Raw genomic sequence first — 18,383 nt, 5'->3', positions numbered from 1 at the left:
GACAGCTTTCCCACTACAACAGCAGAGTTGAATATTTGCAGCACAGGTTATATATATGGCCTGCAGAACCTAACATATTTACTCTCTGGTCCTTTACAGGGAAAAAAAAATGATTACCCTACCTTGTTCTAAAATGGGGGTGAAAAGTTTAAACAGCATGTTGCAATACATGCTCTATGAGGGCAGGGGTCATGGCTGTTTTGTTCACCTGTATATCCCCAAGGCCTGATGGGTAATATAGTTGCTCAACAAAAGAAAGATGTTAAATTTCCTCCCACTCTCTAGAAGTTCCCTTCACTTTTGTTCTTTATTCCTTCCCTTCCCATGGACTGTAGGATTGGAGTCCCAGCATTATCATCTGTCTTCAATCTTACCTCTCCATTTGTATTTTCTTAGTTTACAAAAAAAGGTTGTTTTCATTCAATAAATGCTATTGATCTCCCTTAAAGTTCCAGGCACTGGAGCATGTGGTGGTGAATAAGCCAGATCAGTCCCAGGCCTTCAAACTTTCAAAGAGATTATACTAGTGGGAAAAACAGAGAGAAACAAGTAAACACACACATAATCTCAGATAGTGAGAAGAAATGAAATAGGGTAATATGATGAAGGTATTTGCACAGGAACAAATGCATTTGTACAGAGATGTCAGAAAAGGCTTTACCAAGGAGGTAACATTTCAGTGACAACTAAAGGACAAGAGCAAGTCTGGGGAAACCTGGGGACAAAGAGTTTTCCTAGAAAAGTGAACAGTAATTGCAAATGTCATAGGTCCAGGGTGAACTTGGCATGTTCAGGAAACAGGCAGAAGGCCAGAGGGCCTGGAGCTCTGGTGAGTAAGCAGAGGAGATGCAGTTGCAGAGGCAGGACATGGCCTAGAGCTCTTGTGGGCCTAGTATGAAATCAGCGTTGGAGGGTCTCAGACAGGAGAATGACATGATCTAAGGTTTACAAGGCTCACTCTGGCTGGGTTGAAAGGATGTCAGAGTGTAAACAAGGGGACCACTTGGGAGGTTTTCACAGTAGTTTATATTAGAGATAACAATTCAGTGGAGGTGGAGAGTAGTAGGCCATTCAGCAATGTGTCGTGGAAACACAGATGTAGTTGAATATGAGGGCTCAGAAGCTAAGAAGGATTCCTAGTTTTTGACTTGCGTAACCAGCTGAATGGTTAGTATATTTACCAAAAAGTTGGGGGAGCTATAAGCCAGGTATTCTGTTTTGGTTATATAAGAAATATGAGGCATCTGCCACACATGCAATAGAAATCATCAGAATATATATATCTGGAACTCATTAGAGATTTCCAGGCCAGAAACAAATTTGGGAGTCACGGAGATTGTATGTAAATTCATGGCCTTGAATGAGATCATCTGGATGGGGAGGGGACTAGAGAAAAGAAAAAAACTGATAACCAAGGTCATTCTAATGTTTCTACATTGTGGAGGGGAGAGCAGGAGGACTTTCTAGGCAGACAGAGACTAATATAAATGCAAAGTATAGTACTCAAAGAATGAGCCGTAGCAAGTAAGCCTGGGAGAGATTGAAGAAACATGAGGTCAGAGAGATGTTTAGATTTTATTTCATGTGTGATGAGAAGATAGGTACCAGAAAAAGAATAAGAGTTATATAGGGTTTAAGAGCCTGGGCTCTGGAATCAGGATGCCTGAATTTGTCTATAAATTTTTCTTCTCACTGGTCCAGATAAACTCTTTGGGCCTCAGTCTACCCATCTGTAATATAAGGATGATACTGGAACGTTCTACAGAGTGTCATTGTGAAGATTACATGAAAAAATGTGCAAAGCGTGTTTAGGTCAGTGCTGAGCATACAATGAGTACTCATTAATGCAATTTTGATTATTAGTAGAGAGAGTCAAGTGATCTGATTTATACTTTTTAAAAAATTTTCATTCTGTAAAGGAAAGCTCTTTTTAATTAAAGTATAGTTGATATACAGTATTAGTTTCAGGTGTACAGCATAGCGATTTGACATTTTTGTACCTTATGAAGTGATCACCATGAGAAGTCTGGTACCCATCTGTCACAATACAAAAAAAAAGTATTGTGATATTATTGCCTGCATTCCCTATGCTGTACTTTATATTCCCATGACTTATTCATAACTATAAGTTTGTATCTCTTAATCTCCTTCACGTATTTGCCCATCTCCCCCACCCAACCCTCAGGTAACTATCAGTTTGTCCTTTGTACCTATGAGACCGTTTTGTTTGTTCATTTGTTTAGTTTTTTAGGTACAGTATTTGTTCTTCTCTGACTTATTTCAATTAGGTTAATACCCTCTAAGGACACCCATGTTGTTGCAAATGGCAAGATTTCATTTTTTTTCATGGCTGAGTAATATATGTATCTCACTTCTTTTTTATCCATTCATTTATTTATGGACATCTAGGTTAGGTTGTTTCCATATCATGGCTCTTGTAAATGAGGCTGCAGTGAACATGGGGGTTGCACATATCTTTTTGAATGAAGGTTTCATTTTCTTGGTGAAAGCACACAGAAATAGAATTGCTAGGTCCTTCTTTGTCTCTTGTTCTAATCTTTGTTTTAAAGTCTATTTTGTCTGATATAAGTATTGCTCTCCCAGTTTTTTTGTTTCCATTTTTTTTAATCCCCATCCATGGATATATATTTATTGATTAGAGAGAGAGAAAGGGCGGGAGGAAGAGAGAAAGAAAGATCAATGTAAGAAACATCGATTGGCTGCTCCTGTATGTGCTCTGACTGGGGATCAAACACACAACCCAGATATGTGCCCTGATTAGGGATTGAATCTGCAACCTTTTAAGGTACAGGGCAATGCTCCAACCAAAGGTACCATTCAGCTAGGATTGTTTTTCTATTTTTATGAAGTATCTCTTCTATCCTTTTACTTTCAGGTCGTTGTGTCTTTTGATCTGAAGTGAATCTCACTTGGCAGTATACATAAGGGTATTTTTTTAATTATTGTTTGTTCATATACCCTATGTCTTCTGAAAGGATCACTTAGTCCATTTACATTTAAAGTAATTATTGATAGGTATTTACTCATTGTCATTTTAATTGTTTTCATACTAGATTTATAAATGGTTGGTTTACTACCTTTACTATCTGTTTGCCTTTACTATTGAGATTTTTTTCTTTTATGTATTTTCTTATTTCTAGTTTTGGCCTTTCCTTTTCCATTTAAAGAATTTCCTTAAACATTTTTTTTTTATAATGCCAGTTAGTGGTGATGAACTCTTTTTGCTTCTCTGGGAAACTCTTCCCCTCTCCTTCAATTCTGAATGATAACCTTGCCAGGTAGAGTATTTTTATTTGTAGGATTTTCTTGAATGTATTTTATTGAATATATTGTGCCAGTCCATCGAGCCTGAAAATTTTCTGTTGAAAAATCAGCTCATAGTCTTATGGGGGTTTTCTTGTATGTAAATAGTTGTTTTTCTCTTTCTACTTTTGAGAGTCTCTCTTTATCTTTAACTTTTAACATTTTATTGGGTTGGTGAAAAAGTCCACTTATTTTTTTCCATAAAATAAAAGATACATTATTTATTTTCTCAAACAGCTATTGATTTGTATATTTTGAGTATGTTTTCCATCTTCCATGTGGTAGAACATTGATCTCAACTGATGTCTCCATTGGATCACTATCAACTTCAACTGGTCTGCCCAACCATGGTGGGCAGGATTCAGCAAGAAATCTCTAGCATAAAACCTGTCAAACCACTTTTGACATGTTTGATCAGTCACAGCATCTTCTCCGTTCACTGCACAAACCTCTTTTTGCATTTCAGTTGTGTTTTAACCTTTTTTAACATAATAAAGCAAAATATGCCAAAAATGTATATTTTCTTCCATCTTCAATATTAAAATGGCTACACAAAAATTCCCCAATTTTGATGTTTTTTTAAAAAATGCATTTTGATATGACAGCTGTCACAATACAATCTTAACAATATTGTTTCAAATGAAGTTAAAGACAACTAAGTGCTACTAGAACCATATTATGAAAAAGACCAAATGACCTTTTTGGCTAACCCAATAACTGTGATGTGTTTTGGTACTGGGTCTCTTTGGGTTCATCTTGTTTGGGACTCTGTGCTTTCTGAATTTGGATGTTTGTTTTCTTTATCAGGGTAGTGAAATTGTCATCAATTATTTCTTCAAACAGGTTTTTCATTCCTTTTTCTCTCTCTTCTTCTTCTAGGACACCTATGATGCAAATGTTAGTGTGCTTGATGTTGTACAAGAGGTCCCTTATGCTATCCTTATTTTTAATTTTTTTTTTCCTTTTGATCTTCCAGTTGGGTGATTGCCACTATCCATCTTCCTGATCGCCGATCCATTATTCTGAAACTGAGTCACCTGATCTGTTATTGATTCCCTCTAGGAATTTTTTTTTTTTTTTTTTTTTTTTTACTTCATTTGCTATATTCTTCAGTTCTGATGGGTGCTTTTTTATTTAAAATTTTCATCTGTTTGTTGAAGTTCTCACTGAGTTTATCCACTTGTCTCAGAGTTTGATTAGCATCTTTATGACTATTACTTTGAACTCTTTATCTAGCAGATGACTTATTTTCATTTCATTTAGATTTTTTTCCTCGGTTTTTGTCTTTCAGGGGGTAACTTACTCTTTGTCTCTTCATTTTGCCTATTTGTTTCCATGTATTAAGTAGGTCTAATCTCCTGGTCTTGAAAAAGTGACCTTATTTAGAAGGTGTCCTGTGGGGCTCAGTGGTGGAATCTTTGTAACAAAGCCAGGTGCTCCAGAGGTATTCCCTGTGTGAAGTAGTATGGCCTCCTGTTGTGGTTGGGCCACAACTTACATGGACACACTGGCAGGCGAGGCTGGTCCCTGTCCTGGCTGGCTGTGTGGCCTGGCCGCTGCTGTTACAGGCTAACAGGGGTGTAAGGCAAGCCTTCAGTGTGGCTACAAAGCCCCGCCTTGATTGTTGCAGACATATTGCTGTGTGCTGGTGCTGACTGAAACCACCCATGGAGTGTGACATGACAGGAGTTGCTTTGCAGGTGTGAGAGCCTGGATGGGTCCTCAGGGAAATACCAGGGTGGGGTGAACAGTGTTAATAAGGTTAATGCAGGTCAGAAAAGGTGCCCACTAGTGTCAGACCAACAGAAGGAGAATAAAGAAAGTAGAAAAAATGGTGCTCTCATCACGTCTGATTCTTGAGAAAGTGCCAACGGGTTCCCATCCCTCCAGCACACACCCTGAAATCAGTCACCTTCTCATAAGACCCAGGTGCTTTCAGACTGCACAGGGACTCAGAAAGAGCAGAGCCTTGGTTTCTTGCAGCCTTTTGGCTCTTCCAGATGTAAGTCCTGCTGGTTTTCTAAGCCAGATGTTATGGGGGCTCCTCTTCCTGGTGCAGGTACCCAAGGCATGGACTTGGAACACTCACATTTCAGGGGTTACCTCTGCGGTTGTGATATCCCTCCCACTTGAGGGTAACTGCACAAGGGGTGGGGCACAGGGTGGGCCCTTACTAGACTGAGTCTCTGCCCCTCTTACCTATCTCAATGTGGCTTTTGCGTTATATCCATTGTTCTAGAAAATCTGCCCTACTAGTCTTTGCATAATTCTGAGAGATAGCTATTATACATTTAGTTGTAATCTTGATGTCAATGAGAAGAGGTGAGCTCAGGACCTTCTTACTCTGCCATCTTGAACTGAAGCTAGAAGTCTTGCTCTTGAATGCCAATTTAGCTTGTCCATGAAATGTTGTTCCTTGTGGTTGGTGCACTGTCCCCACAAAGAACTTGTCTCTCTGTTTTGCAAGTCACTGTGCATGCTCCTGTTTGTGAATCCTGATTTATACTTTTAAATGATGCTGGAGTGTAGTGGCTCAAGAGTAGAAGTAAGGAGATATTGGGAGGTGGTTGTAGTCACCCAGAGGTGGAATGGGCCTTCTTCAAATCCCATGAGAAGGGGATTTTTACCTGATGGACAACCACTATTTTCACTCTGTTCTCTGACTGTCACAGCGAGTCAGGTCCTTATTTTGTACCTTGTCTGTGAAATGTCTTATATTGTTATTTATCTCACATCTCTGTCACTGAGTCATGAGCCCCTCCAGAAAAGGGCCCTGTCTTGCCACTTTTCTTCCTTAGACTTTATCATTAAGTTCCTTACCAGCATGTGATGGTGATAATGTGTAGCCATCACCCCCAGTGAAGACAACAGTAGTCTGTGTCAACTCATTACATTGGAAACTTAGGCAAACCAGGGCATATTTCCTAGGAAATTCAAATTGTAGAACAGTGGAGCAGAAAAGCTGTGGGACTCTGGCTAGACTGCCTTTAGAAACCAGCCAGGAGCAAGGGCCATTTCCCAAGAAGGCTTTCCAGCCCATGCTGGGGGAATGGCTCCTCAGGAGGCATACAGAGTTGTCAGGCTCATTTAAATCCTATAAATATGTGCAAAGAACTGGACAGGCAATTCAGATTCATTTTCGAAGTCACAGTGCCAAACTTTGGCTCTGTTAGCTCACAGAACCATTAATAGGGTAATGTGCTCCATCACTGCAAATGGGAATCAAAAAGATTATAATGGGGCATCATTATATCCATCTGTTCATCCATCACTTCTTTTCCATCACTCACCACTTGACTTGAGAAATGGCAACACCCCCTAACTAATTAGATTTATCCTAATCTCCTTTATGCACCATCAATTCTCACAGAGGCCATCTGTGAGTTTAGAGTTCAGACCCTTAAGAATTATGCTAATCAGTCTTTTTCTAATTTAAAGTGTTCATCTGATGACCACAATTTGAAACTTCTTGCTGTGACAAATGGGAATTCATTGTAAGATTTCGTGCTAATTTTAAACACCCTTATCCTTCTGAGGTGCCAAATAATGGACCATTTCTGAGAAAATAGCTAGGTGAAGAGTATTGAACCTTGGAGCCAGGCAACAAGTAAGGAAAACAGAGTCAGTATTGAAAGAATTTTAATTGGTTTATAATATAAGTAAGAGGTGATTTGATTTCATTTGTAGAATCAAAAAGAGAGGTACATGAGCTATTACATTTGGGAGTGGATTGTAAATTTTGGTGGTGTAACCACTGGTGTGTAAAATGCAGAGGAGAACCAATTTACTAAGACAGGAGCCCACTGGGAAATGATCCAGCAGTGGGTTTTCAGAGCCCCTCTACCTGCTGGAGCTCGTGGCCTGGTCACCAGAGGCTGCTGTGGAATCAAAAGCAGATTTCTGTGCAGTGATTTGAATCTGGTCAAAGAAAGGGTACTTTCTGACACAGCATAGTGACATTTACTGTGGAACCTGAACACCTCCAGTCCCTTAGCTGGGTCATGAATAGAAATGACCAGCCCTGGTATTAGGTGATGGAAACAGTGCTCAGTGAAGAGATTGATGATAACACATTAATTGCTCATTGAATGAATAAGCAGGTGTGTCTTAACTGGGAATTGTAGCCCAGAATAGCATGTTTCAATTGGAAAAGTACCCATGAGTGTTTGGAGATTTTGTTAAAATTAGAGTTTTTGATTCAATAGGTTTGGGCTGGAGCCTAAGATTTAGCATTTCTAACAAGCTCCCAGGTGATATGGATGCTGATAGTCTAGAGGCCACACTCGGTGTAGCCAGAGAAGTAAAGGGTTTGGAGAACAGGAAGAACCAGGTCCAGGTTCTGCTCACTTGTTGGCCATGTAGCCTTAGATAAATTACTTTTCTCTGTACCTCATTCTTTTAACTAATAATTATTGAATCTCTGTTATGCACAGGAAACTGTGCTCAGTTAAAGAGCTGGAACAAGAGAGAAAATGTCCCTGCTCTTCTGGTGTTTTTTGTTTGGTGGGGTGACAGAGAAGAAAAAAGATAACAATACAAAAATGAATAATTATAACTTGTGATAATTGCTAGCAATAATAGCAATGGTTATTGAGCACCTACTATGTACAAGGCAGTATTTAAAGAATTTCACATATATTGACTGATTTAATCTTTATAAAAACTCTTGTCTTTATTTTCTCTATATGGAAATTGAGGGACAGGTATAAACTACCTCGCCCAACAGTACATACTGAGAACTGTGGAGCCATGATTTGGACTCAGGCGGCAGCTCTGGAATCAGTGTTCTTGACTAGGGGTTGGCAAACTTTTCCTGTAAAGGGCCAAGTAGTAAATATTTTAGGCTTTGCAGGCCATTCAGTTTCTGTTGCACCTACTAAATTCTGCTTTTGTAGCACAGAGGCAGTCACAGCCAATATGTAATGAGTGAGCATGACTGTGTTCCAAGGAAAGTTTATTTACACAAATAGGCACTGGGCAAGATTTCACCTGTGAGCTGTCATTTTCCAGCACCTGTTCCTGATCATTATCCTGGATAGTGCTTCTCACATGTTAAAACAGTCCTGTCCAATATAAATATAATGAAAGCCACACGTGTAATTTTTAGAACATTTAATTCTCACCCAAGGATACACTTGATTTTTTATTTTTATTAATTTAATTTAATTTTCTTTTAGAGAGAGAGGAAAGAGGAGAGAGGGGGGAGAGAAGGGGGGGAGAGAGAGAGAGAGAGAGAGAAACATTAACTGGCTGCCTCCTGTAGATGTCCTTCCTGACTGGGGATTGAACCTGTAGCCTTTTGATGTACGGGATGATGCTCCAACCAACTGAGCTACCTGGCCAGGGCCACACATGTTATTTTAAAGTTTATGTTTTTCGTGTTTTAAAAAAAGAACCAGATGACATTATTTTAATATATTTTAACCTGAACTATCCAAAATATTATTTCAATAGGTAATCAATATAAAATGATTTTTTAATGAGATAGTTTACATTCTTTTTTGTACTAGGTCATTTACATCTGGTGTATATTCTACACATATAGTACATCTCAGCTCAGACTAGCCATGGTCTACATACCTAAGAGTCACATGGAGCTACAGGCTACTGTATAGGATAAGGCAGCTTTAAAGTGCTTAAGTCACACCTGGGCTGGAGTCTAGGGTTCTGCATGTCTAACAAGCCCCCACCTGATGTTGGTCTGTGGTCCACACTTGGAGTATCAAGGCTGCAGACTGCCAACCTCTGAAGGAAACACACTGTGATGGGACTGGACTGGGTCAGGCAACTTAAGGTGGACCAGCGGAAGACTCTTTAAAGGAGCTATTAATACATTAAAGCTCAGACCCAGAGGATAAGAAGCTAGCTAAGAGAGCAGTGGGGAATGAGTGCTCCAAGAAGAATTAGAAAATATTTTAGATTAAGTGAGCCAAAGCTTGCAGGCACTTAGCAGTATGTTCCATATGGTACCTTGGGCTTTTGCAATAATGTAAAGGCAGAGAAGATATTCAACCTTTCAGACGCCCAGCATGCCACTCTCCTCCAATCTGCATTAGTCCATCAGCGTTCCCATGGTTGCCCAGATTTTCCTCATCACAGCACTTTCCATACTTTCTGTAGGTGCAGGCTTATTTTCTGGGTGGTCCACCTGGGCCATGAGCTCTGAGAGCTTGGGGCTTGGTCACTACTCTCTCCCCAGGCTGTACATCCGTTACTGCCATTGACTGCTTGGGAGTGACAATAGTGCCTTACAGAATACTTGGAATCTCATCTAGGATATATCTGGACTGTTTTCCACTTGGAAACTATACAAGTGGGAACCCTAAGACAAAAAAATTAGAGGACAGAAAGGGGGCATTTTTTGAAGTAGAAAAGAGAGGACATTGGTGGTGCAGCCTGAGTTTAGCAGTCACAGGCAGGTGAGCCACAGCTGGACAGCCTGCAGGTGTGTTTGAATTGGCTGGCACAGACAGTACATGTGTATCTCACAGCTTTTAGAAGGGGCCTTGGCCCCCCATACCCACTGTATCAGAACCCCCGTGTCCTACCGGAGGCTGCTGCTTCCCTCCCTGATGCTGCCTGGCCCCTGCGGGAATGTCTGGGGAAGCAGGAGAGGAAAGGGAAGGGGGGCAAAGGGCAGGTGCTTCTCTTTCACAGAAGGCCTATATTACAGCCAGCCTGGCTCTGCCATGGATGCTGATGTTCATTAATGGAGATTTGAGATGCAAGCTGATTGCAGTTATAGTACTGAGCTCTTCCAGTCGTCTGTCTCTAAAGTCCCCCAAAGCCCCTCATGTGCCACTGTGTTAATAGAGGGCCTGCAGGGACCTTTTGCCTTTTTGCTATAACAAATTCAGACATCCACATGCCATTGTCCAGTCTAGAGGGAGACTGTACATAGTATCAGGAGAGCCAGCACTGGCCCCGCCTGTGTTTGCATCCCAGGTCTGTGCCTACCAGCACCATTTCCCAGACCTGTCTGGGCTCAGCTTCCTCATGCATTAAATGAGATGATAGAAGTACCAGACTTGCTAGGTGATTGTGAGGATTAATGATTTAATGTATATAAAATACATAAAACTGCATACAGTAGGTGCTCACTATTGAGTACATGTTCCTCTTAGAAATTGCTTTCACTCGTATTGTTGCTTATGTTCCTTCCAAAGCCCTTCAGAAAAAGGAGGGTTAGCCATGGTGTGATTTTTATTTATTAGTACAGGTGATGAAATTGAGAATCTTGGAGTGGAAGCAACATGACCCAGAGGGAGTGCTAGATCACAAGTCCAGGTTTTCTGACTGCAGATTCCCTTTATACCTACTCTATGTGGGGCACAGATGTACTAGGTGAATAAAGAAAAATAAAGTACAGTAGAGCTCCCCAATGTTAGTGGAGCAAGATACAGTACCACAAAAGAAATACAAATTAGTAATGGAGGAGAGCAGCTTTTCCAATCAAGGTGGACAATGGCACATTATATGTGTGTGTAGTATTGTGATGTTTCTGGGATCATTTGGGGCACAAATATCCTTTGTGGGTTTTAAAGCTATGACCCGTGGACCCCCCACCCCGCCCAGGGAAGTTTATACAAAGTTTCCATATGTGTGTTTGTGTATACGGTTTTTCTAGGGAAAGAAATTGTTGCTTTGATCAGCTTCTCAAAGGTACTGACATGCCTAAAATTGCTAAGAACTATTCTAGAGAACCTTAGATGTAATTTGTAAAAATTCTGAATAATGTTCTGAGTATGAGCTTGCACATATACTCATAAACATAGAGACACCACAGGTCTAGAAGGAGAAAGGCAATTCTCCTGAGAACTCTTCCTTAGTGTCTCAAGGACAACCCTTTTGCATTGATGTTCTGTGTAGACATTACCAGTGATTTGCTGGGCCAGGGAAAGAGTTGACCTTGAGCTAATTTGTTTGCAGCTCAGGGCCCCTATTTCCTGTAAGTTGAGGGTGATAGCTTTTACTTCACAAGATTTTCAGGGAAATTTATAAAATAGACCCTCAATGGATTTGAGCTTCCTTCCTGTGCCTGGTATCAAGCTTTCTTTTGGGTTTATTCCAGTAGACATTCTTGGGGAATTGTCTTGATTTGTTTTTTTCTTCTTATTCCTGTGCTTTCCTTCCTGGGCTAAGGTTGCAGTTCTTCCTAAGATTACTCTCAGTCTATGCTTGTGGACTTTAGAGAGGAAACTTGTTTCTCTTTCCATCCATTATGACAGTTTGGGAAAGCCTACCTGTCCTTTCTTCTCAGATTCTACTCTTAAGTTGTGCTGTTTTATTTGTTCTTTTCCCCCTATGCCTTTCATAGTTGTCAAGCGATATTTTGGCCCATTGTTCTCTTACGTTATAGGTGGATAAAACAAAATAACACTGCTGCCTTCACTCTAAAAAAATTCTGTGTTCTTTCTTCTCAGAACCTAGGAAACAGGCATTTCCAGCATCATTTTCTGTTTTACATAAAAGCAGCTGTATTTAAAATTGGAAACAGCTATCACCTCAGTCTTACTCTTAATATAGAAGCATTTGATTGATCACAGCATGTCAGCCATTTCTGGGATATGTTGCATTGATTCTCCCTGCCCTTCTGAGCAGAAGCAGTTATCAGGGGAGTGGGCGAGGTCAAGGGCATGGGTGAGGTCAAGGGTGTGAGCTTAGGAATCAGAAAAACCTGATTGTAGACTCCATCCCTGCCATGTGACAACTTTGGACACATCACATGGATTTTCGGAGACTTGGCATCTGTAAAATGGAGAGTGGAGAAACTCATACTGTATGAGTTTTCTGGCATTGCCTTCACAAAATACCACAAACTTGGTGACTTAAACAATGGAAATTTGTTGCCTCACAGGTCTCCATGCTAGAATTCTGAGATCTATGGACAATATTGGTTCCTTCTAAGGGCGCAGAGGGAGAGTCCATTTCATGCCTCTCTCCTAGCTCATGGTGGTTTGTTGGCAATGTCTGGCCTTGCTTCACTTCCATCACCCACATCTCTGTCTTATCTTCACATGACATTCTGTCTGTGTGCATGACTGTCTCTGTGTCCAAATTCCTTTTTGTGTAAGAATACTGGTCTTACTGGATGAGGGCCCACTCTAATAACCTTATTTTTAACTTGATTACTTCTGTAAAGGTCTTATTTCCAAATAAGGTTACATATTGAGGTACTGGGAGTTAAGGCTCCAACATATCTTTTTTTGGGGGGTGGGGACACAATTCAACCCATAACACATGCCTACTACATGGGGTTGTGGGGATGAGTGGATGAGATAATCCACACAAGAGCTTAACACAGTATCTGGCACAGAGTGAGCACTCAGTAAGTTGGTTATTATTCGTGTGGGAATTTATCATGGCCTAGTTCAATCAGAAGCTGACCTTCTTACATACAAGTGTTGTAGATTTTCAGTTTCCTTTGCTTCTCCTTTTCTTTCATTTTTCATCAACCCAAAGGGAAATGTAAATGAAAAAACAAAGCCAGTCAAAACATGGAAGATGCTGCCATTTAATCATCAGAACTCTTTATACTTTAATATTTCCTCAGCCTGTGGCTTATATTAGTGAAAACAGCTTTGCATGTGTAAAAATACATAGAAACCTATTTCAGTCTAGTCTGTGTTAATTATTAGAGAAACTGTCTTAAATAGCAGAATGATTTTGTTTGAGGGGAAACTTTGAAACCTAAATAATTATCAGATGGCCATTTAAAAAAATAAAAACTAACCCACTGTCAAAGAAAACATGTTATTGGAATCAAATAAGCTGGCAGCATAATCTACAAATTCCATGCATACTGCTATGGTATCTGAAACATAATTATCAAGCTTAAGTTAATTAGACCAATGCTCAGAAAATCTGGCCCAGCAGCTTGTGGTAAGTAATTATATATACTGATTAAAAATGTAATACACAGTGAGCAGAGGCCAAAAATACCCGTCCATTTGATCCAGACTGTGCACATACACAATCCAGAAGCCTGTGGAAGAGTCCACAATGAGAAGGAAATGTGCAGAGCCTGCAGGTGTGACGCCAGGCCTCCTGCAGGGTGCGATGCAGGCACCCGCCTCAGTCACCCACCGGCTGGAAGGTCTGCAGGCATCACAGCTGGGCCAGCTCAGGAAAGAGCTGTGGTCAGGGACGCTCACAGCTCACCCAAAACATACTCCCCACACAGCCTCTGCCCGTTTCCATCTTTTTTCAAGCTTCTTCAAAGGATGAGTAGCTCTGGGACAGCCAGAGGTCAACTTTCTCGGTGACTATCCAACCTCTGAAACAATAAAATTGTTATTAGTTATGGGTCACAAATAAGGGTAGGATGCTGACCTCTGAGCAGGTATGAACATATCTTTCATTTGCCTTTCTGCTGGCTGTTTGGCTTTCTCTCTAGTCATCCTTGAAAAAGGGAAATGCCATTGTGATCCATGGGCTAGGACTAGGGACACTCAAGATTTGGCTTTCTACTCAGATTCTTTAAAAATACATTAAGTAAATATAGTTAAATTTCAGATTGATGAGAGCTACAAAGAAATCTTATTTTGTTCTGTTTATTTCTTACTGCATATGTCTCTGTTTCTGCATTAGTATTGTAACATTTTGTTTTGAGAACATAAACTCTTCTTTGAGTCTAAGGATGGCTATAATTGTGCCAGCCTTCTGAATATCTGAAGTGGTTGTTTATTTTGGAAAGAAATATTAAGTGAATACCTACTATGTTCCTAGAACTAATTTTGTAAGGTCATTGCTAAGGTATTGGCTGGAACCATGTGATACTGATGTTTTGGTAGTTTAAGAAAATATTGAATATTGCTAATTGATATGATTTTGCCCTCATAGAACCTATAATTTGGTGGGAAAGATAGACAAATTAGAAGACACTCATCCAAGAATAAATTTCCTGAAATGGAACCACATGAAAGGGTATCCTAGTCAAGCCTTGGAGGAGCAGGGGAAGGAATGTATTTCATGCAGAGAGAATAGTATGTGCAAAGGGCTGGTGGTGAGACAAGGCAGGCTGTCTAAGGAACCACTTCTATGTAATAGGGTGGGGACTGACACAAAGGATTGAGAGATGAAGGTGAAATTGTAAGAGCCTGTCATACCAAAAAAGCTGTGTCAAGGGCCAAATCACTCAGGATCAGAGCATTAGAAGGAAAGGGTCGGGAGACTGAGCTGAAACTGCCCTGGGCTATTACCTAGAATTTAACTCTGCTTTTTAAACAAGAGGGCCCCTTGTATATTCTTCCTCAGTTATGTTCCAGTTCAGAAACTAAATGCAGGCCACCCCTGTTATTTTTAATTGAGGGTCCTTTTTAGTAGAGAAGCATGTGAATGTTCTCTGTCCAACACTGTGTAAGACTCAAGTTACTCACTTGATCTTCCTGGGTCATTGTTGCTTCTTCTGCAAAAAGGGGACAATAATATTGTGCCTCTTTCAGCTCAAAGCTGATCCATTGAGATTCTATATGCAAAAGTGCTTTGACTTAGACACTTCAACTTAGTCTCTATTTCTCAGCAGATGGTTAGTACCGTCCATGAGACAATTAAGGTTGAGGGAGGGGGCCCTAGAACCCCACCATCCATAGCTGTAAGGTCACATCTCTGGGCCTACCTTCCTCACCTGAAAAGGGAGATGACAGCACCATGACACTGTTAAGAGGATTAAATGGATAATTTCTGTACCAGAACCTGGTACCTGGAACTTAGCAAGCGCTTAATAGAAATCTATTAATAACAATAGAAATAGAACAACAATACAATTGTGCTGTCATTATTCTTGGGCTCCTATTCTTTGACGTTTTCACTTCCCTAGAACAGAAAGGCCACTGTTACTGGACTGAAAACATTTCTCCTTCGGCTAGGGAGAGGGGTCAGTTTTCTAAAGAGCAGCATTTGTTTCTCAAGATTTAGCTGCTGTTTGGCTGAATTATTAAGTCCTGAATCTGACTCCTTCTATAAGTAGTCAAGCTCTCTCTCCACTCAGGACCCAAATAACTATTTGCAAATTGAAAGGACAGCCAACCAGTGGGTTGTTTTGCCTTTGGGATGCCAAAAAATTTTAAAAATTTTGAATTTTGGCATCTGATTGACACAGTCTGAGTTACCAATTAGGAACACTCACAGATCTTGGACTGATAAATCAGCTACTAGGCTTTCATCTAATGTCAATGAACTAGAGTCAGTTATTGCCAAAATCAAAAATTAAAGAGGGAGAAGAGCAAATAGCTTGGAAATTAATGGCTTTTTTTTCAACATCATGTCTGCTTCCTGCCTATATACCAATCAGCAGACCATTTGTTGTCCTCAAATGGTGGAAGCTGAGATGGAGCTAGAACTTCAAAGCCCTTAAAATACAGTCCTGGTGTAAGAAACCCCATCTACATAAAAGGGCTAAAGCAATTATGAAATGTAGAAAGCATGCAAAATTTATATTACTACTGCAGACATGTTTATTAAAATCCAGGCAAGTATTACTTTTGCTTCAGAAATAGGACATAAGAGCAAATTTATGAAGAGGAGAAGGTTTGGATGACTGTCTCACAGACATAAAGCTCTTAAGGCAGAGTAGTTTTAATTAAGAACAGCATCCTGTGTGAAGTGTTATACCGAAAATAAATCCTACGGGGGATTCAGTGAAGGGATACATCAATTTCAGACATCTGGAATTCAATTAATAACTCCAGTGCTTTCACATGGCAAATGCTATGATGCTGTAATCCTATGGAGGTTCTCAGAATGGAAGCGGGATTTCCATAGTAAGGAAGATTGCGATTTTTCTATGTTGCAGTCCTACATGTTGCCCAAAGATGGCCATTTTTGCTTGTTTTTCATTTATGGCCTGCTTTTACATAGTCATTTAATTAGTGTTCAATGACTTATGAGTATCTGCAAATCATCACTCAAAACAAAAGGTACAATTTTGATAATACCCTACATCTCACCGTACGACAGGCCCACACAACAACCCTTGCCCAGTACCCTCCTCCCCCAACACTGAGGAATCCGGCATCCTGAATCCCATGGTCCTCATTGCTTCAGTTTTGTTGTTGTTGTTGTTGTTGTTGTTTTTAGCATAGGTCTAGGCATCTCTATGAATTCTTAGAATGTATATTTTTGAGGGGTTTTTTAACTTCACAAAAAATCATCATGCTCTATGTATCTTTTGGTAGTTATTCTTTTCTTTAATAATGTGTTATTAGGATTCATTCATATGGGTTAATTGTCTCTACCAAGCAATCGTTTTGTATCATTGTCTAATATTCCATTGTATCATATTTCCATTGTATCATATATCATAGTTTATTCCTCTACCCTCTGATGGATATTAGTCATTTCCAGGTATTTTGTATTTTAATCAGAGCTGCTTTGAACAGTCTCATGTGTGGTGGGCAGGAATTTCTTTCAGGTGTATGGTGGGAATAGTACTGCTGGGCCATAGGGTTTTGTGAATGTCAGCTTTAGGAGATAAACCAAATTGTTTTCTAAAGAGGTTGCACTAGTATCCCCTCTCACTAGTGATGCCAGAGTGACCCTAAGGGTCCACATCCTCTCAAGCCCACCATATTACCTGATTTAGGTAAGGCTCAAATTCACCAATTTGTTCTTGCCCTATGTGACTTTAACCACTGGAGCTGGGACTTACGGGTAGAATGGGGGGAAGGGAGACTCAGACTTAGAGTGAAGGACAATGGTGTCGTGGCACAGCTAGTCAGGTAAGGGTCTGACAGGCTCAGGGAGTACTTTGAGCCTTATCCCTGGAGCATTCAAGCCAGGGCATGAGTACCTCTTGGGAACAACGGCAGAAGGGAGGCTGGTGTCCCATAGATACCTGGACTGGGAAGCGTAAAAGTATCAAACACTGACTCTAGGAACAAGCATTTTAAAAAATATTTGTTTTGGGGCCTTTACATTGATACCTGAAATAATAAAAAACTATTTTAAATCATTTTGATTCTTTATCCTTTAAAATCAACCAAATAAACTTCCTTAAACCCTTTAGTGGCACTGAGGTGAGATTAATTAAAAGATTAGGAGTCTTAAAAGATTTTTATGGGTTTTTCATTCATACAGGTGTAACTCCCAACAATAATATTTTCAGCTTTAATAGGAATATCAAATACTATAATTTATAAAAATCCAGCTATATTACATATATGTATATGAGCCAAGCCTAGGATTTCTATATATAAATAATTATATTATTTATATTTTTGTATATTTATAATTTATATTGTGATATGTATTATTTATTTATATACTATTTACATTTATAGTATAAATATTAATCCCAGGCTTGGCTCTTTCTACAGTGCCTCTTGAGCATCTCAGTAATGAATAATTGGGAGGTTATATGCACACTAGGAAGCTGAAAAAGTGAGAGTATCTCTTTTCTAGACTGATGCTTTGAAACAGTCACAAGCCTGGAATTGCATTTTTAATTTTTCACTGTGATGGGGAAGCATATGTGTTGCAATTGCCTTATATCTCTGCTTATTTCTGGATTATTGTCTCTTATGGGTTATATACAACTGAGTCTGCAACAAGGAAACCTCAGTTTCTTTCCATTGAAGTATTCTGGCTTAAAAAGATAAAAAACATATTTATACTAACCTGGCAGGGGAGATAGCATGACCACAAAGGTGGTTTTCCCAGGGTGAGGCTTGTCCACTGCACCCCAGGTGTGCTGACCCCTGTGATCTCCCCAAATGTGGGAACATTGAGTGTGTAATTTGTGATGGTGGAGGACTGCATCCATACCCCCTACACCAGGGGGAAAAAAGACACTTGAAATCCTGTGCAACAAAGTTCTGTCACACATGGTAAGCTTAGCGTTTCAGCCACATCCAAGGCTTTATGTCTTCATTAAAGATAAAGAAGTTTTTTAGATGAAATAGAGAGAGGCATTTGGAAAATGTTGGCTCCTAATTTTTTTGTGCAATTTACACAGGCCAAATTCTCTGAAGGGCATCAGAACAGCTCCATCAGAGTTGAAGGAATTTGTGAGTGACAGAGGGCAGGTTACTCCAAACAGGGATTATATTTTTGTAACCAGA

General features: G+C 39.9%; 1 protein-coding gene and 1 non-coding gene across 2 annotated transcripts in view; both read left to right on the top strand.

The window, feature by feature from the left end:
• FHIT (fragile histidine triad diadenosine triphosphatase) overlaps nucleotides 1–18,383 on the top strand; it is a 1,408,108-nt gene that overhangs the window by 1,356,237 nt on the left and 33,488 nt on the right. The gene's annotated exons all lie outside the window — the stretch shown is intronic.
• On the top strand, nucleotides 17,933–18,095 carry LOC129061143 (U1 spliceosomal RNA). The gene has a single exon (XR_008528106.1). It is a non-coding gene; the product is annotated as a U1 spliceosomal RNA (small nuclear RNA).

Source organism: Pteronotus mesoamericanus, unplaced genomic scaffold, assembly GCF_021234165.1.
Source record: "Pteronotus mesoamericanus isolate MK-2021 breed Mesoamerican mustached bat unplaced genomic scaffold, CSHL_Meso_final scaffold_54, whole genome shotgun sequence".
Taxonomy (NCBI): Eukaryota; Metazoa; Chordata; class Mammalia; order Chiroptera; family Mormoopidae; genus Pteronotus; species Pteronotus mesoamericanus.
This window is presented reverse-complemented; position numbering and strand designations above follow the sequence as displayed.